Here is a 24,443-nt window from a genome sequence, read left to right as displayed (position 1 = left end):
GTGTGCTTTTAAGATTCACCTATGTTGTTATGTGTATCAGGGGTTTACTCATTTTTATTGTTGAGTAATATCCCATTACATTGACATAATACAATTTGTCTATGGATTTACCTGTTGATGGGAATTCAGATGATTTCTAGTGTTTAGTTATCGTGAATCAAGTTGCTCTGAACATTTATGTACCAGTCTTTATGTGAGCAAATATTATCATTTCTCTTGGGTGAATGCTGAGGAATGAAATGGCTGGATCAAAAGGTAAGTGGACATTTATCATGGTAAGAAACTGCTGGACTATTTTCTTAACTGATTGGACCATTTTACCTTCTTACCAACAATGTGCGTCAACTGTGACTACTCCAGTCCTTGTGAATATTCAGTATTGTCAGTATTTTTAAGCCATTCTTTTAGATACATAGTGGTATCTGATATTTAAATTTGTGTTTCCTGATAATATCAAGCACTTTTCATGTGCTTTTGGTCGTTTGCATGTGAAGTGTCTTCAAATCTTTTGCCTATTTTTTTTATATTAGTTTGTAGAAGTTTTTTGTATACTCTGGTTACAAAGCCTTTGTCAGACAGATGGATTGCAAATATTTTTCACTCAGCTTGTGGATTACTTTTCCATTTTCTTACCAGTGTATTTTGAAGAGCAGACATTTAAAATTTTAATAAGGTCCAATTTGTTTTTTTTTTTAATGTGGTTTATACTTTTCTTGTCCTGAGTAATTTGTGCCTATTCCAAGACAGCAATAATTTTTTAATCTATGTTTTTCTCTAGAAGTTTTAGCTTTTATATTTTAATTTATGATCTATTTAGTTAATTTTATGTATGGTATGAAGTTAGAGTAGAGGTTCATTTTTGTTCCATATAGATATCTAGTTGTTCACCACCATTTGCTGAAAAGACTGTCATTTTCTCATTGAATTGCCTTGGCACACTTGTAGAAAATCAGTTGACTATTTGACTAGTTCTGTTTATGAACTCTCTGTTCTGTTCTGTAGTCCCATATACCTATCTCTCTTGATAACAATAGCTTTATGGTAACTCTTAAAATTAGATGGTGTAAGATTTCAACTTTTTCTTTTTTAAAAAAATTATTTATTTATTTGAGACAGAGAGAGAGAGAGAGCATGGGCACAAGCAGGGGGAGTGACAGAGGGAGAGAGAGAAGCAGACTCCCTTGCTGAGCAGAGAATGTGATATGGGGCTCTATTCCAGGACTCCAAGATCATGACCTGAGCTGAAGCCAGATGCTTAGCCAACTGAGCCACTTAGGTGCCCCAACTTTTTTCTTCTTTAGAATTATTTTTTTATTCTAGATCCCTTACATATGTATGTAGAGCTTAAAATCAGCTTGTCGATTTCTACAACAAAGTCTGCTGGGAATTTGGTTGGGATTGCACTGAATCTATAGATGAAGTTGGGGAGAATTGTCATTTTAACAATAGTGACACTTTCAATCAATGGTACATGTTCTCATTTATTTAGTTTTAAATTTCTTTCAGCAACTTCTTGTAGTTTTCAGTGTAGAGACATTGCACATATTTTATTAAATTTATATCTAAGTATTTTGCATTTTCTGATATTACTATAAGTGGTATTTAAATTTTTACTTTCAGGGCAGCCCTGGTGGTGCAGCAGTTTAGCGCTGCCTGCAGCTCGGGGTGTGATCCTGGAGGCCTGGGATCGAGTCCCTCGTCAGGCTCCCTGCATGGAGCCTGCTTCTCCCTCTGCCTGTGTCTCTGCCTCTCTCTCTCCCTCTGAATAAATAGATAGATAAATAAATAAATAAATAAATAAATAAATAAATAAATAAATAAATCTTATTATTTTTTTTACTTTCCATTTGTTATTAGTATGTAGCAATGCAACTGTTTTATTTTTGTATGTTAGTTTGTATTCTAGGACATTGATTAATTTGTTTCATAGCTTTTTGGGATTATGTAAAATATTCTGTGAGCATAATCATGTTTTCTAAAAATAAAGACAGTTTCTCTTTGTTTTCAATCAGTATTCTTTCTTGTTCATAATTACTATACTTGTACTGGCTGGGAATTTTAGTACAATGTTAAATTGAAGTGTGAGACCAACATCTCTTCCTTGTTCTTGATGTTGGGGAGAGCACTTCATCATGAAGTACAATGTTAGCTGTAAGGATTTTCATAGATGCCTTTTATTGGGTTTGTTTGGAGAAATTCCCTTCTATTTCTTGTTTGCTAAGAGATTTTAATTGTACATGTATATTGAATTTCCTCAATGCTTCTTTTGCATGTGTTGAGATAATTATATGTTTTTTTTCATATTTTGTTAACATGGTGAATCACTTTGATTTTCAAATGTTAAACCAATTTTGCCTTTTCTTGGGTAAACCCTACTTTGTCATATTGTCATTTTAATGCATTTATATGTTGTTGAATTAGACTTACTGATATTTTGTTAAGGATTTTTACAACTATATTTATGAGGTTTATTAGTCTATAGTTTTCTTATAGTATCTTTCTCTGGTTTTGTTATTAAGATTTTGCTAGCTTCATAAGCTGAATAGGGAGATGCTCCTTCTATTTCCTGAAATACTTTGTGTAGAATTGATATTATTTCTTCCTTAAATATGTAATATAATTTGCCAGTAAAGCCATTGTGAAATTATAATTTTTCTTGTTTGAAGGTTTTAAATAGATATAAAGCTATTCAGTTTTTCTGTTTTATCTTGTGTCACTTTTTATAATTTGTCTTTCAAGGAATTTGTGTATTTCATATAAGTTGTTGAATTTATTGACCTAAAATTGTTCAAAATGTTATTTTACATGGCTAAGATCTAAACAAAGGTTTCCTATTCCATCCTGGGCATGGGAATTTAAAAAAAAAGATTTTATTTATTTATTTATTCATGAGAGACACAGAGAGAAAGAGAGAGAGGCAGAGACACAGGCAGAGGGAGAAGCAGGCTCCATGCAGGGAGCCTGATGTGGGACTTGAACACCAGACTCCAGGATCATGCCGTGGGCCAAAGGCACGTGCTAAACTGCTGAGCCACCCAGGGATCCCCTAGAATCATGTTTTTATATTTGAAAACATTTAGGTGCTTTTCCAGATAGCTTTTTGTTACTGATTTTTAATTTAATTCTGTTGTCATCAAAGAACATGTCCTGTATACTTTATTTAATTGAATTATCTTATTTTATTTTAATTCCTATATAGTTAACATACAGTGTTATATTAATTTCAGGTGTACAATACAGTAATTCAACAATTTCATACATCACCCAGTGCTCATCATGACAAGTGCACTCCTTAATCCTATGACCTATTTTGACCAATCCCCTACCATCCTGTATACTTTGAATTATTTCATATTAATGGTCCAGAATATGGACTATCTTGGTTCTTGTTCTATGTGCACTAGAAAAGAATGTGTTTTGCTTCTGTTGGATGGAATGCTGTATAAATGTCAATTAGGTCAAGTTGTTGCTAGCCTAAATTTTTATTGATTTTCTTATTTGTTTTATTGATTACTCAGAGTGGAGTGTCAAATCTCCAAATGTGATTGTGGCTTTGTCTATCCTCTCACTGTTAGTTTTTGCTGACTGGATTCTGAAGCTTTAAACACTGCATAAATATTTAGGATTATGTCTTTTTTTTTAAAGGTTTTATTTGTTTGTGTGTGTGTGAGAGAGAGAGAAAGAGAGAGCACAAGAAAGAGGGAGAGGGAGAAGTAGCTCCCCACTGAGCAGGGAGCCTGACGTGGGACCCTATCCCAGGACCCCGAGATCATGCCCTGAGCCAAAGGCAGATGCTTAACCAACTGAGCCACCCAAGTGCCCCTAAGATTATGTCTTCTTGAAAAATTGACCTTTTTATTATGAAATATCTCTATTTATGGTAATATTGCTTGTCTAGAAGTCTACCTTGTCTAGTATTAATATAGTCACTCCAGCTTTATTATTCATAGTGTTTTCATATTATAGCTTTTCTATCATTTTCCTTTTTTAAAAAAGGAAAAAAAGGATTTAAAAATGATTTATTTATTTTAGAGAGAGAGAGAGAGAGAGAGCACAAGCAGGAGGGAGAGAGAGAAAGGGAGAGAGAATCTCAAGCAGATCCTGTGCTGAGTGCAGAGTGTGATGTGGGACTTGATCTTGCAACAATGAGATCACAACCTGAGCTGAAACCAAGTCAGATGCTCAAGTGACTGCACTACTCGGGCACCCCCATATCCTTTACTTTTAAGGTATTGCTATCCTTTTGGGAAATGGTCATTTTAGATAAAATATAGTGGGATATTGTTTTTTTCAAGTTCAGTGTGGCAATCTTGCCCTTTTAATTGGAGGAATTAGACCTGTTAAATTTAATGCATTTATCAATATTGTTTAGGTCTATCATCTTACTATTCACTCTGTATTTGTCCCATCTGTTCATTGTTTCTCTTTTCCTGTTTGCTTTGTACTGAGGTTTTTTTTCAGCTTTATTGAGGTATAATTGACAAATAAAATTGTAAGATATTTAAAGTATGTAACATGGTGATTTGACATGTATACATTGTGAAGGGATTCCCCCCATTAAGTTAATTGACATATCTATCACCTAATATATTTGCCTTTTATTTTTTGGAGGGAATAAGAACATATAAGTTCTACTCTCAGTAAATTTCAATTATATAATACTTTGTTATCAATTACACTCACCATGTTATACATTAGATTCTTAGAACTTACTCACTTTATAAGTGAAAGTTTGTATCCTTTTGCCAACTTCCCCCTTTGCTTGTTGCTAAATTGTTTTCTGGTATTATTTTTTATTAGACTGCAAATATTTTTATCTTTGCTTCCCTGAATGTACTATGTCTTTTGATTTACAAAATTTGTCTTTATAATTGATTTTTAGGATTTGATTATGATGTGTTTTGCTGTGGTTTTCTTTATGTTTATCCTGCTTGGGGGCTATTGAGATTCTTGGATCTATAGGCTATAGTTTTCATAAAATTTGAAAAAAATTGGTCATTATTTCTCAGATATTTTTGGAAACACTCTATCTGGGATTATTATTATTTTTATATTAGTTTGATAGTATTGAGTAGGCATTAAATTCTCTATTTTCCCTCCTTTTTATTTTGTTATTCACTTTGGATAGTTTCCTTTGCAATGTCTTAAGTTTTACTAATATTTCCTTGTGCAGTTCTTATTCTGTGGTTAAACAATGTTTAATAAATTTATTGTTTTAGATATTGTATTTTTCAGCTTTAAAAGTTTCATTTGGTTATTTTTATATCTTCCCTCTCTCTCCTTTTTATGTTCATGCTTCCTTTACATCCGTGAGCATATTTATCATAACCATTTTGAAATTCTTGTCTATAATATATCATTGCTGTAATTTGTGACTTTTTCTATTGACTAAATTCTCTCCTGGTTTGGGTCACATTTTCCTGCATCTTTGCATATCAGATAATATTTTGAAGATTTTATTATTTATTTGTTTATTTGAGAGAGAGAAAGAGAGAGAGAGAGAGAGAGAGAGAGAGAGAATGAGCAGGATGGGGAGAAGCAGAGGGAGAGGGAGAAGCAGGCTCTCTGTGGAGGGGAGCCCAATGCAGGGCTTTATCTCAGGACCCTGGGATCATGACCTGAGCCAAAGGCAGACGCTTAACTGACTGAGCCACCCAGGTGCCCCTGCATATCTGGTAATTTTTTATTAGTTGCTACATAATGTGTTCCCCTATTGAGTGTCTAGAGTTTAGTGTCTTGCTTTTAAAAGTGGGCAAGATTGTTTTGGTAGGTAAATTGCATGTGGATTACTAGAGGGCTATTCAAACAATTTTTTATTTTAATACTTAGAGAAAAGTTGCAAGAATAGTGCAAAAAATTCATTGATATCATTCACCCAGATTATCCAATTTTTATTATACTCACTTTATTTATCTATTTATGTTTTTTTCTGAACCATTGAAGAGTAAACTGTAGAGATTATGTCTCTTTATTCCCAAATATGTCAGTGTATTTTCTAAAAATGAGGAACTCTATTACATAACTCCAATAAAAATCAAACTCAAAAATTAAACTGATATAACACTATTTTTTAATCCATAGACTTTATTGAGAGATTTTTGTAAGTTGCCTCATTTATATTCTTTATAGCAAATGAAAATTCAATATCATATCTCTTTAAACTCCTTTTAATGTAGAAGAGATCTTTAGTCTTTGTATTTCATGGCACTAACGATTATTTTTCAAACTCAATTTGATTTTGTTTAATGTTTTCTTTTTTTTTAAGATTTATTTATTTAGTTGAGAGGAGAAGGGAGGAACAGAGGAAGAGGGAGAGAGAAACTCAAGCACTCTGTACTCTACCTGAGTGCAGAACCTGATGAGGGGCTTGATCTCATAACCCTGAGGTCATAACCCTGAGGTCATGACCTGACTCTCTTCTCAAGAGTCAGATGCCCAACTGACTGTGCCACTCAGATGCCCCATGTTTAATGTTTTCTTATGGCTACATTTAGGTCATATACTTTTGTCCAGAATGTCACAGAAGTTATGCTGAATTCTTCTCAATGCGACAGATCGGAAGGCAGATGATTGATCTCATTTCCGACCATATTAAGTTTGAGTTTGCTTTAAGATGGCATCACCATGTTTCTCCACTGTAAATTTACTCTTCAACTCTTATAACTAATAAATATCTAGTAGTAAATAATTTGAGACTATGTTAATATTCTATTCCTCTTTAAACTGTACCTACTAGTTTTAGCACCATTGATGATTCTTTCTTAATCAACAGCAATTATTAATATTGGCAAAATATTAATTTTGCCAAATAGTGATATTCTTATTCTATTATTCCTTCTCCACTTATTAGCTGGCTTTTTATTGGTCAGAAGAATGATCCTTCCCTTCCTCATTCCCTGACTTCCTTCTTTCCTTCTAGTACTCATGTTTTCTAAGCTATTTGTACAAACAATATGATTGCAATAAATATGAAAATTTTTGAGATGGACAGAAGCTTTCACAATGTGGGCCCTTTGGCAAATCAACTATTTCCATTAAAATTTCTCATTTAGTGAAAAAATGACAATTGAAAGTATGTTGAGTCAACAGTATGTTTTAAGTTTCTATTGTATATAACTTATTGTGCCAAGTACTTTAGGAAATATAAAAGTGTCCGTGTAAACTTTAGAATTTTTGTGTTTTCTTTTTACTTCTCAATTCCTTTACATCCTTTCCCCCAGATACCTGTTCTCTCTTTTATTCTATCAAACAAGAGAACATGTCTACTTTTTCTATAAGGTTGATTCCTCCATTTTTGGCCCATAACCCTGTTCCCTTTTATGTCTTATGGAATCTTGTAAGTAGACAAGATGGCATAGTGGTTAAAAGGGCACAGATTTTGGGACCAGACAGATTTTTAATTTGAATTCATATTCTTCCAAGTATAGGTTTTTGATCTTAGGCAGGTTAAGTAACCTCTGCAGCCTTTGAACTCTCATTTGCAAAATGGGGATAATAATCCATTTCAGAATTATTATGAGGATTACAGGAGACCACATGTGATATTTGCAAGGTGCCTGGCACATAGTAAGTGCTCAATAAATACCAGCTTTAATTTTTATTATCTGAAAATCATGTCCTTGCCCTAATAACAACTTGGAGAGTTTTAAAATATTGTTCTATGTGGTCAGGTGAATGGATAATAAACATTGTGAAAACTGCTTAACTACTGCCTGAATGGATATGGTCAAGAATCCTCCCTGGATTGTGAAGTCTTCTATTATGCTCTTTAAATAGGTATTAGAAGATTGAATGGCTATTAAAGTGTATTGTGCCAATTCTGTCTCTTTTACATAAGTGATTAGCCTTTCTTACACTTAATCTGAGACAGAATGCCAGGAGCTCTTTCCTCTAGTTCCATAATAACACTGTTCTATTTAAACAAAGACAATTTCTTTTCCTCCTTCCCATTGTGATGATGCATGGGAACTTATTAAGTGTAACAATAATTGTAATAGCTGCCATCACAAAGGCTTTTAAGAACCCAGGCCACACCCCAGTGTCTTTGGGAGAGGAACCCATATCCTCTCTCTCTCTGCTGCAATGGCCTGGCAAGGATCCTATCTATGTGTGCACCCATTGCCTTCTTTTTACTCCCTTCCCTTATTCCTTACCTTCTTACTTTAAACTCATGGATTGCCTACTTAACTGAGACTATAGAAGCCATAATCTTTCCACCAACAAACCTAGACATCTGCTTGGAATTTTACCTGCCATTAGTTCTCTCCTGTTAAGAGATAAGAAATATCTCCACTTCAACCAAGGCCAGCCTCTCTTCTTGTGCTCTGGATCCACCTCCTTACTTCCTCAAGGACTTGCTGTTTCAGGAAGTTTTATTACGTCTCTACTACATCATTGATCTGTTCTACTCTATAGGACATCTCAACAACTTATAGTTACCAGCATGGCCCATCAAAAACCAACAAACAGTTCTACTTGATTTTGCATCTTCCTTTAGCTTGTATCACAATTTCTCTTCTTTATTTTCCAGAAAATCTATCTGAACCCATTATCTATCCTTGGTTGCACTTACTCTTCAACCCTTCAATGCTTAAATCCAATCAAATTTCAGTCTCCAGCCACACCTCTGGAAACAGTCAAATCAGCAAACTTTTCCTGTCCTAATCTCAAATAGTCTCTCAACAACATTTGCTCTAACTGACTACTTCCTCCTCTTTAATCACGATTCCATAGATGTCCTCCAATATGAAGTTATCTAATATTTTTCTTATGATTAGATGGGAATTATGGTTTTTGAAGAAGAGTACCATAGAGGTGCAGTGCCCTTCTAATCTCCTCATATCATGTGATACATGATAGCCGCATGGCATCACTGGCAATGTTCACCTTTATAATTTGGTTAAGGTAGTGTTTGCCAGGTTTCTCTACCATGAAATTACCATTTTTCTCTTTCCACACTGTTCTTTGGAAGAGAGTCACTAATTCTAATGCAACCTCAACCTGTGAAGGGATAGTAATAATTAAATTCTACCAAGAAAAATACATTTGTCCCAGTTTTCAGATGAGGAAATTGAGGCACAGGGAGGTTAAATGAACATCCTAAGGCCACACATGAATGGATGATGAGTGATGTTGGCTAATTATCTAAATAACTTAAAGCCATCGAACTTGTATTTATGCAGACAGGCTTGCTTGAGGGATTAGTTTGTTTGAAATAGTTAAAAACAAACAAACAAACAAGCAAACAAACAACAAACCTCCAGGTAGCCGCAAATAAATGTGCTCAGCAAGACACTTAATCATTTCTGGAGGCCAGTGTGTACAACAAAAATAAAAAGGGATACTAGACGACATTTGCCATTGTCGTTCAAACCTCCATATGCTTAATTCGGAGAAGAGAACATTTTAGAGAAGTGATTGCAACTTGTGTTCTGTAGTTTGGATCTGGCTCTCATATGTGTTTCATTTGGCCTGCATGGTATTTGAAATAATTTCTTCTTTTGGTTGTCAACTTTTAAAAATTGGGAAAACTGGGAAATCTCACATAAAAATACAGATTTCATACTTCTCTTGGAAATTTGAAAGATTTGGTACCAGTAAATTTCATTTACTTATGCCAAAGGTCATGTGGTGCCAAGTCACTGCAGATCCCCTTGGATGATTTTCTTTCTGGTTCCCCAAGGTCCCACATAGCTACCTAGTGTGATTTTTGGCTTTTTCAGCTGTCTGAGCCAAACACCCTGCTATGAGAGACCAAGTTGCTGTCTCTAGTTGATTGAGGGGTTACCAGGATAGAAGAGGAGTTGACATAATCTATGGAGCTCCTGAGAATGGAACCAGAGTCAACCACCCAAGCTGTAGGAGACAGACTCCAGTGAATGTAAGGCAGCATAGGATGCAGGTGTTTGCAGTGTGGCAATGTAGCAGGTGGCCCCAAATGCACTGACTTTCTTTTCACCTGAAGTGTTTTAGCAAGGGGGAGAAGATCATGACTCAGGGCTATCAAAGAGAGGATTTGTGCACTGGAGAACATTTGGAGCAGGGACACTGGAAGAAGCACAACTCAAATATTATGCAACCCTGTTTTCCTGAAGAATTAATAAAGTTGATGGAATGGAAATTTTACTCATAAATAAGTATTCTACCTTATAACTGGTAATACAGGGAAGACCACGTTAAAACTCCTAATCATTAAAAAAAATATGGGCACCTGGCTTGGTCAGTTAGTAGAGCATGTGACTTGATCTCAGGATATAGAGCTTGCTTAAAAAATATGGGAAGCAAAAGCTACATGTATGAGCTACAGGGGATGGTGAGCAGGACAGAGACCTAGGGAGAAAATAGGGTAGTGGCACAAGGTAAAGGAACCAGCAGCAGATTGTGCTTTGTTGTAGATGGACAAAGAGGGTTGAGGACGTGATGAAATGATCCAGTTAAAGGAGCAGCATGCTTATCACTAGGCAAGCTGCATGCTGGATTTTATTTTCCGATTGAACAGCGTTGGCTTTCTTGAAATAAAAGGAAAGCCAGATGTAGTATAAATAATTTGCACAACCTCATCTAAACACAGCATGCCAAAGATAGTGTTTTAATCTTTTTTGTTGTTGTTGTACCATCTTATGCAGTGTGACGGCAAGAGTGGCTTTGGTTTAGGTGGTTAAAGAGGGGGGTACTCACTAGTTTGTTATCATTAGAGATTGTTTTGGCTTTGCCCTGAGTTGCAGTCACCCACGTTTATGTGGTTTGTTATAAGGCTGTTTATGTTTACAGATGTGAAGATTTGCCTGAGGAAGCGTTTTGCCTCTGTGACTCTTTTCATCTATGAAGAAATCACTCAGAAATTAATTTGGGACGTGGTGTTACTAAATCAAGAGAAGCAGAGCACACCTATCCATCAGGTGGGCTTATTACCCTAACGGTGATATAGACATTAATCTCCTTGGCATCGGTGGTATCTGAGACGAGAAAGAAATGCTTGTGGCAGCTAATTATACCTCCCTGTATTAATTACCATGTTAAGTGACAGTTTTGTTCACACCTTGTTGTTTTGCTAAGGAAAAAGGAAAAGAACAATTCTGTGTCATTCTCTGAAGATTTAGAACAGGAGTCTTGGCCCTTGTTCTTAACAGAATTCAGTTGAAAGAAGGAAAGGAGAGAACTATTCCACTTGTGCTTGGTGGCTTAATAGAAAAAAAATTAATGACTTTCATCTTATTTTGACTCAGACGCCTACCTGAGATATGATTTGAAATGAGTTTCCTATTCCTGACTCCCCTTGTTGAAGACCCAGGGATTTATCAATACCTCACGACAACAAAGAAATTGCTCAGTACGATTTGACACAGATGCTGCTTCCTGCTCCACGGAGCCACCACACATCTTCTTAACTTCTATAGATTTAAGCAGGATTTATACTTCATGAACCCAAGTGTGTATCCAAATCCTCTTGTTATTATAAAGAACGACAACAAAAAAAAAGCCATCCTCGGAATAAGCCAGTCTTGTTTTCTATAAACCTCTAAAGAAAGATTTGTACTTTCCCCAGTCTTAGCTTTAGAAGAAATAAACCCAGTTTGGCTAGCACCCCTTCTGGAAGACAGTATCTGAGATCAGACCCTGGGGCCCTGTAACTTTGCAGGCACTAATAGCAAGGACCCCGCAAAGCAGCTAAAGTGAATTTGTCACTAGCACTTCTTTTTTAAAGTAGGCAGCAACTTATGTTTATGTTTGTCTTTCTGGAACATTGGCATGTCATGCTGTTATCTAGTCAGAGACATTTTTATTATTTCTTTATGGGATTTATGACCAGTAGGGTTATTTCCCTGCTGACGTTTAGCATTACATTTTAGAATTATGCCCACCTGACACTTCAGGAAATTTCCTCTGAAGAGGTCGTATTTAAGCCAGAAATGGCCAAGCTTGTCCAGAACCCATTGCTCAGCTGCCACTTTCTATGCAATGGAAGAAGGACTCTTTAAGTTAAATTGATTTTACTCATTTAGAGTTAACTCTACCATCTATTTCCCTTTTTCATTTGAGTTATTCTCAGCTGGCATCCTTGCCTGCATATTAATATATAGTCAATGCAGGAATTACACGAGCATATCATGCACACAGTGTCCACAGATGTGCACGCTATGTGCAGGTATAGCTGGGGGTGGAGGGGGTGCTGGAAAGGTCACATTGGTGTCACGGAAAGAAGAAGAGCACAGGACAGACTTGAGATAGGCTTGGATAAACTATGGTTCTTCCAATCACTAGTATTATTCACTGATTTCCCACCTTTAAAACCTTGTAGGGTGGTTGTAAGGTACTTCTTGAAAAATATGTATAAATCACGAGGGTGAATAGTAAATACTTATTTCTTTTTTAAAAGATTTTATTTATTTATTCATGAGAGAGACAGAGACATAGGTAGAGGGAGAAGTAGGCTCCATGCAGGAAGCCCTATGTGGGACTCGATCCCAGGACTCTGGGATCATGCCCTGAGCCAAAGGCAGACGCTCAACCGCTGAGCCACCCAGGCATCCCTAAATATTTATTTCTGACAGTTGTTTTCCTTGGGAATTATGTCAGATTCAGAGCCCATGTGAATATTACATATGTAGCTTGGTGTTCAATCATTTAATGGTTTCACATCTGAGAAACACCAACATACTTTAAAAATTGTATTTCTTATTTGATCAGCAACCCTACTTCTTCTAAGATGGATCTGGGTATAAAAGTTTAAAATACTTTTGGCTGGCATATATGTGTATTTCCATACCTGTGTGACAAAGCACTCCGTGAAAAGTACTGCACTGTACCAAGGCACTTTGATCCTATTCAAAATATTAAGATCTAAGCTTAAGCTATTTCAAAGGTCTGATAATTTCCACCTTTATTCCCAACACAGAGATGACTCTTAATGGAGCCCCCGACCCCAGTTAGAACATTTCTGCTGCTGTTCACAGGAAGGGCACATTCCTTTAATGCTCAGTGTGGACAATTGCTGATTGCATCAAAAGATTACCCCCTCATGAAGATGATAGGAAGTGCACTGTCTTTTACTTAGCTACTAATGAGTAATGGCTCTGTGGCCAGCAGCAAATGTGGCTGGCCACCACGGGGCTATTGTGAGAAGATAAACACTTTTATCCTCCAGGGTTTTGGATGCTGCCTTCAGATTTTGCCAAGAAGAGGCTGGATGTTGGGCCAGCATCTTGTGAACAGTCTGAGACTCAAGAAAGACTTGATAAATTAGCATGATGGAGTCCTATTATTATGGAATGACATAGCTATTGAGCGCTCTGGATGGTTAGACTATTTTCTCTTCTGTAGCAAAGTTGACTTGGGAAACTCGTCTAAGCCTCAAAGGATTGCTTGGTGCACATAGAATCAGAGGAATGAGATTGAGAGGCTTTTAGCATTACCTTTTCCTTTTAAAAATTATATAAGCAATACATTTTCATTACGGAAAGCTTGGAAAACATGATAAACAAACTAAAAAAGGAGCCACACGCACACCACTTAGAGATAACCAATGTTAACATTTGGTTGTATAGTCTTCCATACTTTTTTGTGTATCCTTATTGAGTTTTGGACACTCTAAAGCTTGAGGATAATTCATCCTTTTGGAGACTTAGGCCCTCCCTGGAAATAGCAATTTTTAAAAAATTTTATTCTGAGCAGGGGCAAGAAGGAAAAGATCTTGTTCCTATGAAACTAACTCTTTTGCCAGATAAATGGATGGATGGGTGAGAGAAAGGAGAGATGAATAGAGTAATAGAGTAGTTGGAATGAAGATACCTTAAATTAACTGGTTGAGTACATTTCAAAGTTGGATAGTTTTCTTTGGGTGGGCAGGATTTTGTCTGCCAACATCTTGCCATCAGGGGAACCCCCCTTTTTTCTCTACTTGATGTGATCTGGTTAGTTGTCAAATATGTTGTTATGCCCTCTCTCTAGACCTCCTAGCCACAGGGGTGAGCATGTGACCCAACCTGAGAAATCATATTATTGCAACCTCATGGATTCAATGATTGGTTCAGGGGTGGGCATGTGATCCAAACAGGGCTAACCAGAGTTTTGTTTTGTTTTGTTTTCCTGGAATTGATATGTGAACGTTAGGAGGAAAAAAATCTCTTTATAGTGAAGTAGCTCACTGGGGAAAATGGACAACAAGGATACCTTCCTGCCTGCCATGTGGCAGAGAGCTTTTCTGAGAGTAGGAATTAGTAGTGCAGAGATAGGGAGAGATCATAGGTGATAGATAGATAGGCAGATGATAGATAGATAGATAGATAGATAGATAGATAGATAGATAGATGACTGATTAGTAGATGAGAGAGATAGAATAATGAGAACTTTCTGTCATCAATGAGTTGGCATTCTTTGAGCCCTTGGATGTAGCCATCCTTAAAATTCCGTTATGTAAGCTAACTAAATTTTCACTTTTACTGAAGCTAGTTTTAGTTGGTTTTGGTTAAATATAACTTAGAATCATGACTAACGTATTTCTTCAGCTCTTTGGGGACAGGGCCTTATCTCTAAGCACACTGCCTGGCACACACCTGCCTGACTCACTGAGTTACCTCTTCTTTTTTGTGTTCAGGGTATCATTTTTCCTCCCTTAAAAACTTCAGCTTCCAGCTCTGCTCTCAAAGTGGTGATGGACCAATCTCATCTGGGGAGAAGAGGAGCCCAAAGCATCCTTTTGGCAATGAGCATAAGGTGGAACCTGTGACTTCTCTGACAGCTGATAGGGTCAGATGGGTAGGGCAGGCCCAGTTTTGATTAATATGCCTATAAAATGGAATTCTGGGACTGACCTCCATTCAACTCAAGCAACACAAAGATAATTGACCTTTGGAAACTGCCTTTGTCAGTCTTTTTATTATTTTTATAGGAAAGTCCTGCAAACCAATTACATCTCACAATGGGCCTTTTATGGTGCTATTAGTTTAATGCAGCTTTCAGAGAAATTAGTCCTCAGGGAGCCTGAAATTCTAGGGAAAAAAAAGTCCTCCATGGACTTATTTGACTTTTGGATTAGCAGGAAAGATGGATTGGTAGCATGATATCCCCTATAGTAACTTTTGACATTTGAGCCATCTGACCAAGGTACCAAATTCCCATTTTGGGCCCCTGGTGACTGCCCCAAGCAAAAGGAAAAAATAAATTTAAAAGAGGATAAGCTGGCTATTTAAAGAATTCAGTCTACAAATCAAAAAGGGTTTATTCCCCCCTCAGTCTGAGGTTAAGGAGGAACAAAGTGAGAAAATTGAAGTAGAGCTTCTGCTTAAAGGTTTGCGTTTTTCCAAATGTGCAATTACAGATGTCTGTCTCAGATCCTTATGTTGGCTTTTGCCTCTCTTGCCCTGGCCACAGTTATTTGCAGAGTGACAGTTCTGGGGCCACTGTCACAGAGTCAAGTCATAGGTCTGGGCTGACAGAGAGGAGGTGTCACCTCAGCAAACTCACTTTGCCCTGGCCCAGGGATCAATACATGGGGGATGGAGGCTCTGAAAAGCTGAGCCGGGGTACAGAGAGAGCTAGAAGGTGGCAAGAGGACCAAGGACTTGTAAGGGATACTTTCATTTCTCAGGGTCTGATCTGGATGTTGGTTGCCCATTTCATCCCTTGTATAGGGAAGGGGCTGGTTGAGGGGTGGGGGGCAGGTCCACAGGGCCTGCTCAGCCCTTACCCATCAGCTCAGCCCTTACCCTTGTATCCGCAGCCTTGCCTGTCCCTGTGTCATCTGGTCATTAGCCAGGCTGCCCTCAGGAGCTCATAGGCCTTCTGTTCCCTATAGCATGAGGACTTTCACTGTGTTCTTATTCTCTTCCCCTCCCAGTTCCTATTTGTTCTGGCTCTAATCTTGTCATATGCTCCTGGCATACACAACCAGGGACAGGCTGAAAGGCTGGGACTCCTGTCACATGGAAGCAGCCCTCAACTCTTTCTCTGAATGTGTTGGTGGACTAATACCCCAGCTCTCTCGCCTCTTTGGTGGGATAGTTCTGAGGTATGTTCCACATCTTCTCCTGGAGTTCTCCAGTTCAACTGAGCCCCAATTGCCCCAAATGATAAACTTCTTATTAATGCCCTGTATTTGCTTCCCTCCTCTCCTTGTCTCAGTTCTCATTCCCCTACTACTGCTTCTCAGTCATTTCTCAAATTATGTTTAAATTCAGTCTTGTCTCAGCGCCTGGCACTGGGGCTCACACCCTAAGCCAGACCTCACACCTTGTTTCATGTCTGCACTGACTCTCTCCCTTTGGGGCCAAGATCAGAGGTGGCTTGTCCCATACTGTTTGGGGCTCTTCCTTATCCCTCCTTACCTTGAACTCATGTGACTTCTCAGATCATATCTGTCTTTGGTTCCTCTGATCCATGACCTGGCTTGACTGCCAGGATGCTCCCCTGGTCCCTGTGGCTGGTATTCCTGCTGGGTTTGACTCTGTCCTTGAGTGGAAAGAATGGAATCTCATTTTTAAGGGAGAAAGGAATAGAAACAAAGAAAGAAACCCTGAAGGACCACACCTTGGATATGAAATATAGGGATGTGTCTCTAGAGAAGAACTGGGTGGATGGAGAACTGTGTTCACCACCCACTGGTCATGTCAGTCTCTGGTCCTAACACTTGAAATGGGCAGATAGTTTGGCTTTGTTAGAAATGGGGCTGTGCGGGGTGCCTGAGTGGCTCAGTGGTTGAGTGTCTGCCTTTGGCTCAGGTCGTGATCCCAAGGGTCCTGGGATAGAGTCCTGCCATCGGGCTCCCCGTGGGGAGCAAGCCTGCTTCTCCCTCTGCCTATGTCTCTGCCTCTCTCTATCTCTCATGAATAAATAAATAAAATCTTAAAAAAAAAAAAGAAATGGGGCTGTGCCCTCTCTCCTTTCTCATAACGCTACCTTTGGAAGCAGCAGCATCTTTCTTGTTCGCAAAGCAGCAAGCTTCAGCTGCAACCACTGCTTGTGTGACGTTGGGCAAGTTGTTTAATCTCACCACAGCTCAATGTCTTCATCTGAAAAATGAGGCTCATCATGCACACCTCATAGGATAGTTGCAAGGAGTAAATAAGAAAATGTGATGAAGTGTTTAGCAGAATGCCTGGCACGCAGTAAGAGCTCAGTAAGTGCTAGCTGTTCTTATTAACCTGGCATGTACTGCCTGGTTTTGTTCATTATCTTTTGATATTTTATCTCCCCGCAGGCAGGAGGCATGCAGTAGCATCTTTCTTCCTCTTGGCATCTATAGTATGTGTATATAGTAAATATGTAAAAAGATACACGTGTAGGGACCAGGTAGGGTAACATCCTGTCTGATCCTTGCTTTTTCCTCCTGATGTCTCAGGCACACCTCAGCTTTATCCACTGCAGACACTTCCAGTTGCATAGAAGACACTCTGGTGCTAGAGGATTAGGATACTGGCCTTGGCTGTAAGGCCAGCTGGGGATTAGGGAGCACGGAGAAGCAATTTGAGCTGTGACAGGGGTTCAGTACCATCACTGCGCTCCTGAGGATGCAGCCCCATTATGATGAAACTCTTCCGTCAGCAGCCTCTCTTTATCATGCTTAAAACCCACTGACAGTGCAGGGGCTCATCCCTGGGGCAAGGCCAGTGCAGCAGTGGGGTATTTCACACTCTGAGGTGCAAAAGTATTTAAGCTGAACAAGTCACTTAAATGATGGTGTTATCTGCTGCTTCCCTTCAGTGTTCCGGACAGATAAAGATAAAATAGCCGAGGTAATTGTGGAGATGGAGTGTCGCTGGCAAATGATCTAAGCACAAAGACCATTTCCAGAGACAGATGGAGTGGAGGCTCCGGTAATTTTTCTTGAATCATGTTTAAAGTGGCACAGTCTGAAAACCAATTCAGCAGGAGGGCCGCTCAGGGGGTCCGAGGCCACCTGAACTTTGAAAATATGAAAGTCCAGTGAAGTTTTCCAGTAACAAAGAAAGCACACTTTTCCCCACGTAGCCTGGTATAGGGGTGGGTTGCTGAGGGCGGGTGGGGGGGGGCTTGACGGTCACTCCCTGGAGAAGTCCACCCACTCAGCCCTGGGAGCCAAGTGCCGATGTGTAATCACTGGTGAATCTGGCAACGTTGCCATCTGGGCTTGGCTTGGCTCCAGGGCCAGGAGATACGATTGCACAGAAACAGGTGGGATCAGCTGAGTGCCCTGGGAGGCTTCCTCCTTCGGTCTGTTCGGGGGCACTGAGGCAGTGGGTTCTAGGAGCCCGGCTCCGTGAATTCGAATGTGCTGGCACATCCTGCGGTGGAGGGGAAGCAGTAGAGGACTTCCCTCCACTCACTCTCAACCTGCTGATGAAGGAAGTAATGGGCTCTGAAGGTAAAACGACAACTTCCTATGGAACACTTTGCAGCCATGGAAAACCATGTTGTAGCAAACTAATGACTCGGGGGAATGTTCATGACATATTGCTAGGGAAAAAAAGTAGACGACAAAACAGCATGCAGGTGTGCTCTAGGTATTTGTTTTTAAAGTCACAGATATGCACACCTATGCAAAGAAAAGTGACTGCAGAGACAGCTAAGATGTGTTATTTACAATTTTCTTTTTGCCTTTGAATCTTTCTAGATTTCCCGATTTTTCTGTAATGGGTGTACATTTCTCCTGGAATGAGCCAAAAAGATACTAAAATATCTTACATTCATATGATATTTATAGTTTTCAAAGTTTTCTACATGCGTACTTTCACTTGACCCTCATAACAGTTCTGTGAATTAGGTAGAATTATCATTCCTGTTTTACAGATCAGGGAACTGAGGCTCAGAGGGCTTGAATAATGCATTGCCCAGTGTGTACGCCCCTGAGCCATGGCTAGATCTCAAATTTTTACAGCCACTGGCTGTAGTGTTCTTTCCACCACATATTAGGGGTTTTGAGACAGGACCATCAACACTATCTGTCACCTTGTAACTGAGGTCCTAAGTCATGTCACATCCCCAGGAATGCTCACCCTCCTCCCTACTTGAGACTAGCTCTTTTGTTATGAGCTCTCAGATCTGAGTTCATTTTTCTCTGTACCGTCCAATCCAGTAGCTGCTAGCTACCTATGGTTGTTTAAATTTGAATTTAAGATAATAAAAATTAAATAAAATGGGGGCACCTGGGAGGCTCAGTAGTTGAACATCTGCCTTTGGCTCAGAGCAGGATCCTGGGGCCCTGGGATCGAGTCTGTCATCGGGCTTCCTGCATGGAGCCTGCTTCTCCCTCTGCCTGTGTCTCTGCCTCTCTCTCTCTGTGTCTCTCATGAATAAATAAAATCCTTTAAAAAAATTAAATAAAATGAAACATTTGGTTGCTCAATCACATTAGTGGCATCGTAAGTGCACACTAGCATATGTGGCCATGCTGTATTTATAGATATTCATAGTCGCAGGAAGATCTGGCAGGCTATTCTGGATTGTTTATTTCCCTTCATGATTACACGTTGGTTTATTCAGTTATTTTTGGATTCATATCTGTCCCTGCACTACACTGAAGTCCAAGAGGGCAAGGATCACCACTGATTTGCTTCCCTCCGAATCCCCAATGCCAACACCAGACTTGAAACATACACGTTGCTTAATAAATGTCTCTTGAATGCTCTCCACTGCTTTAGGATGAAGTCTACATGCCATAGTGTGGCTTCTCAGTCCCTGTGTAAAGTGATCTGTTCCTCCTCACCTCCAAATATTCACCTCCTTGTCTCCGACCATCTGGTTGATCCAGGTCTCTTTCTGTTCCTTGGATATCTCATTCAGTCTTGTTACCGAGCCTCCAGAACACTCTTTCCTCTCCATGCAGCTGCCACTGCCCCCTGCCCCCCGCCCCCGGCACTTCTCCTGGATGACTCTTTTATCCTTCGTGTCTAAGGGTTAAAAATGGAATGCCCCCACAGCCAGCAACCCTTCCCTACCTCCCTCAATCTGGGTTACATGCTCCTCCTATGCACATTCATAGCACTCGGAACTTCCCCCACTCCCCCAAACTTACCATGCTGTAGTGTAATGGTCTTTGAAGGTCTTTATCTCTCCAGCCAGATTGTAAGCCCCATGGGACAGAGGCTAAGCCTCTTTTACTCGCCATCATGTCCCCTTGTGCCTAGATCAGTGTGTGGCACAAAAGTAATTAATTGGTTAACAAATGCTTACCAGCAACCCACTATGTGCCAGGACCATTTTGGGCACTGGACAGACATTAGTGGACAAAAGAGACATAGTTCTGACCTTGAGGGGCTTCCTGTCTTTAGAGCCCTCCAAATGTGCATTGAATGAATACAAGACTGAGGCTATGTCTGATGAGACTGGCCTAAGGCTCCAGCTGGGTTCCAGGCCAGGGCTGTTTGATGGGTTTTGTTGACAGGGGAGGTTCTGGTTGTGGGCATTCCTTTTTCTAGAGCCTGTCCTAGAGTTCAGGTGAGATATGGGGGTTTGAGAAGGATGCTCCAAAACCCACTTCTCTGTGCTGCTGTCTCTCTGTCTCTCTGTCATTCTCTCTCTCTGTATATATCTATATCTATATCTATATCTATATCTATATCTATATCTATATCTATATCTATCTATATCTATCTCTCTCTATATATATCTGGAGCTTCTACTTTAAGTCCATGTTAAAGTACTCCTATTACCCTACACTAGCCTATTAAAACTGCTTGGGCTTGGTTGCTTTTTCAAAGCATCTCAGGTCTTTTCTCTTGCTTGGTGAAATGAAAACAAAATTATTCTAGTGGAACATTTTGCGTTAGATGCAATCTAAGAAAACAGCTTACAGAACTGAGGGCTCATTTGGAAGCAGCCAGGGCTTGGAGGGGTGGGAGGGGAGAGGGAGCAGATAGCACAGGGCAGGGCAGGGAGGGCACAGCCAAGGATGCAAAAGTCTCTAGGAGCTAGGGTGGCACCAGAATAAGTCATGACACAAATTGATGACTCTTTTTAGTATTTTTATCCCCTTGGGATTTAATTTTTATTTTAGTACAGAATTATACAGCCCTTTACCCAGAGCCTCTCTCCCTCCTTTTATCTTCCCATCCACTTGCTTTTAATGTTTTTTTTTTTTTCTCTCTACTTCAAATTTTTACTGCTCGCCTAGCCCCAGCCAGGGCCTCCACTTCCTCTGACACCCACCCACCACGCGTCTTTGGTGGTAAATGAGCCGCCCCAGCAGGAGACAAAGATTTCTAGCTCTTCTCCTTCTTCCTGCGGAGGCTCTGTAGCTGGGAGTTTTCAGCTCAGCCTGTTCCTTTCTTTCTTTTTTTAAGTTTTTATTTAAATTCTGGTTAGTTAAGCTACAGTGTAGTATTGGTCTCAGGGGAACTACAATTTAGTTCAGCACTTCCGTACAACACCCAGTGCTCATCACAATAAGAGCACTCTTTAATCACCCTCCCATTTCACCCACCCTTCTCCCTCTGGTCACCATCATTTTGTTCTCTGTAGTTGAGAGTCTGTTTCTTGGTTTGCCTCTCTCTCTCTCTTTTTCCTCTTTTGCTTGTTTGTGTTGTTTCCTAAATTCCACAAATGAGTGAAATCATACGGTATTTGTCTTTCTCTGACTGACCCATTTCAGTTAGCAAAAATGTCATTGCAAGTGGCAAGATTTCGTGCTTTTTGATGGCTATGTAATATTCCACAGTGTGTGTGTGTGTGTGTGTGTGTGTGTGTGTGTACCACTTCTTTACAGTTGATGGACACTTGGGCTGCTTCCATAGTTTAGCTATTGCAGATGATGCTGCTATAAACATTGGGGTGCACGTATCCCTTTGAGTTAGTATTTTTGTATTCTTTGGGTAGACGCCTAGTAGCGCAATTGCTAGATCATCGGGTAGTTCTATTTTTAACTTTTTGAGGAACCTCCATACTGCTTTCCAGAGTGGCTGCCCGAGTTTGCCCTCCCGCCATCAGCTCAACCTCTTTCTGATAGGACCTACTCTGAATTTTGAGCCAGGTGCCAGGGTCATCATGCAGCTCTCTCCCAGATGAACCAGATGGTTGGTGACTCTGCATTATGACGAGGCAGTGCCAGAGCCAATCTCTGAGTCCCACTCCTCCAAGTGTCTTAAGTCACTGGAGGAGAAACTGAAGTCCAGAGAGGTGAGGGGGAGGATGAATTCACACACCCCAGGTGCCATAATCCCCACCCAGTGCTATTTTCTTATTGGGAAAGTCTGATGGGCAAAACACTGTCCTTTTTCTTATGGCATCATGCTAGGGACTTCTTGGAATCCCATGCTGTTTGTCTTCTTACAGAATGTAAGGCTGAAGGAGGGTTAATTATGAGCTCTGGACCAGATGTTGCAGATGGCATGGGGCCAGGCAAGCAACGTAAAGCAACAGGGAATGGTGACGACTATGGTCGACTGGCGACTACTTGCCTCGACTAGCATAGGCAGCTGCCTCGGAATACCAGCTGGCCTATTGTTGAGATGGAGGAAGGAGAACCCAGTGTGGCCTGATGTCTGACTTCTCAAGAGGCACCAGAATTCTGGACTTTTTAAAAAAAAATAGTCAATCTATTTGGCTGTATTAACATAGAAAACCTGGAGCTGGTTGGACAAAAATTCTTGTATGACCAGAGTTCAGGCTACTCTTATGTGGACCGAGTGCAGCCTTCATTCTAGACACATCAGCTGACCTGGGGGACCTGACAGTGGATGGGGCTGGGGAGGGAAGAGGCAAGGGAGGCAAAGTGTTGAGATGAATGTCTATGAACGTCATCCCGTTCCCTAGTGCTTCCTTTCCTGATGCTTTCCATGAACAACTTCCTTATTCAGGGAAAGAAATTGTAGCAGAAGTAGGCTGTGGAGTTTCTGTTTAAAGAATGGAGAGCTAAGGTTAATGTGGGTGGAACTTTCTATCCTATGCAGACAGCAGGGAGTTGGCGGGGGTAGCGGGGTTGTGGTTGGAATTGAAGAATTCCCAAGTCCAGTTGAATTAAAAAATAGAAAAAGCTGCCAGTGAGTGCTTACTATGTGCCAGGCATTATACTTTGGTCAATTATTTAACCCTCATGATGACCATATGGGGTGATTTATCTCTCTCTTTTTTTAATGGATAAAGATTTTTTTAAAGAGGAAATTCCTTTTTTTAAAAGATTTTATTTATTCATGGGACACACACACACACACACAGAGACAGAGAGAGAGGCAGAGACACAGGCAGAGGGAGAAGCAGGCTCCATGCAGGGAGACCGATGTGGGACTCGATCCCAGGACTCCAGGATCACGACCTGAGCTGAAGACAGGCACTTAACTGCTGAGCCACCCAGGCGTCCCAAATGGATAAAGATATTGAAGCTCAAAAGTTTAAGCAAATTCTCGAGGACACACAGTAAGTGGCTTTCTCTAGCACTATGCTTTTCTTTCCAAAGAGTTACCCCCACCCAAAGCCCATGCACATGTGCACATAAGCACCCCGCACTCTAGATACAGATACATAAAATTTCGAAAGCCATCCTAAGGCTCCTATTTAAAAAGTGACTTTCATATCTTGCACAGTTCTTCATTAGTGAAAACTGTCTTTGGGTGAGCTTACCTTTCCCACGAACTGCGGTTTATTGGCTTGGCAAAGGTGTCAGCGAGAGTTTGGTTGTGGTTTATTTCCCAGCTCCCAGAGAAGTGCTCAGCCCAGAAAACGACCAGCTTGTCTTTGTGGCAGCCAGCAAGCTGGCAGCAGATGAGGAGCAAGCACTGAACAAAAGTTGGATCCCCTTTTTCCTTTCTTCCCATTCCTTTTGGGGCTAAGTTCTCACTTCCGTTCCCTCCTCCATGATGGAATAGGACCAGTCTGCTGCCCCCCAGCTCTCTGTCCCTTCTTCAGCCGTGGCCACAGAGCTTGGCCACATCCTGGGAACTCCATATCCACCTGCCTGTGAGTTTGATTATAGTCAGTGTATTATTTGAAGCTCAGAAGAGAATATCTGTTGTATTTTCATGAATTTGAGCATTTTATTTTTTTAAGCAAAATCAATTTATCTTAGACATCATATATTTGCTAAGAATAGAGTCCCTGGAGTAGGGACTCCTTAAGTCCCTTAAGTAGGGTAAGAATACACTAAGGCTATGCACCTGCTGGAATCCAAGTAAAATCTGGGGCCACAGGAGGGGTGGGAACCAGGCTATTCCCAGGCCAACGGTGGCAGCAGAATGCCCTGACCTTGCATTAGTGCTTCACCATTAGTGTGATTCAGCTAAGCCCACTTCTGACCTGCTCTCATCTATGGCTCAGTCTCAAAGTTTCCATTTCAAATTCCCAGAAGTGACAAACCAAAGGTCATCACATGGGCGAGATGGCCACCGCTGATTGAATCAGCTGTGGACAGGGTGCCCCCAAAATGTTTTGTACCCCCTATCATTTTACTCCAATATTATTATTACAGCTAAGATGAGATCAGAATACCCAGAAGGGGTGAAGTCATCCTGCTCAATACTTATCCTCAAATGCCTCTGCTG

General features: G+C 40.1%; 1 long non-coding RNA gene across 2 annotated transcripts in view; it reads right to left on the bottom strand.

Moving 5' to 3' along the window:
• Positions 1-24,320, bottom strand: part of LOC144301152 (uncharacterized) — a 40,552-nt gene extending 16,232 nt beyond the window's left edge. For both annotated transcript variants that reach the window (XR_013367954.1, XR_013367953.1), the window contains exons 1-3: positions 24,199-24,320; positions 23,527-23,860; positions 16,323-16,446 (exon numbers count right to left, since the gene is read on the bottom strand). This is a non-coding gene — a long non-coding RNA (uncharacterized LOC144301152). The remainder of the gene's footprint in view (positions 1-16,322; positions 16,447-23,526; positions 23,861-24,198) is intronic.
• Positions 24,321-24,443: the final 123 nt, after the last annotated feature.

The sequence above is a fragment of the Canis aureus genome, chromosome 29 (genome assembly GCF_053574225.1).
Source record: "Canis aureus isolate CA01 chromosome 29, VMU_Caureus_v.1.0, whole genome shotgun sequence".
NCBI classification, from domain to species: Eukaryota; Metazoa; Chordata; class Mammalia; order Carnivora; family Canidae; genus Canis; species Canis aureus.
This window is presented reverse-complemented; position numbering and strand designations above follow the sequence as displayed.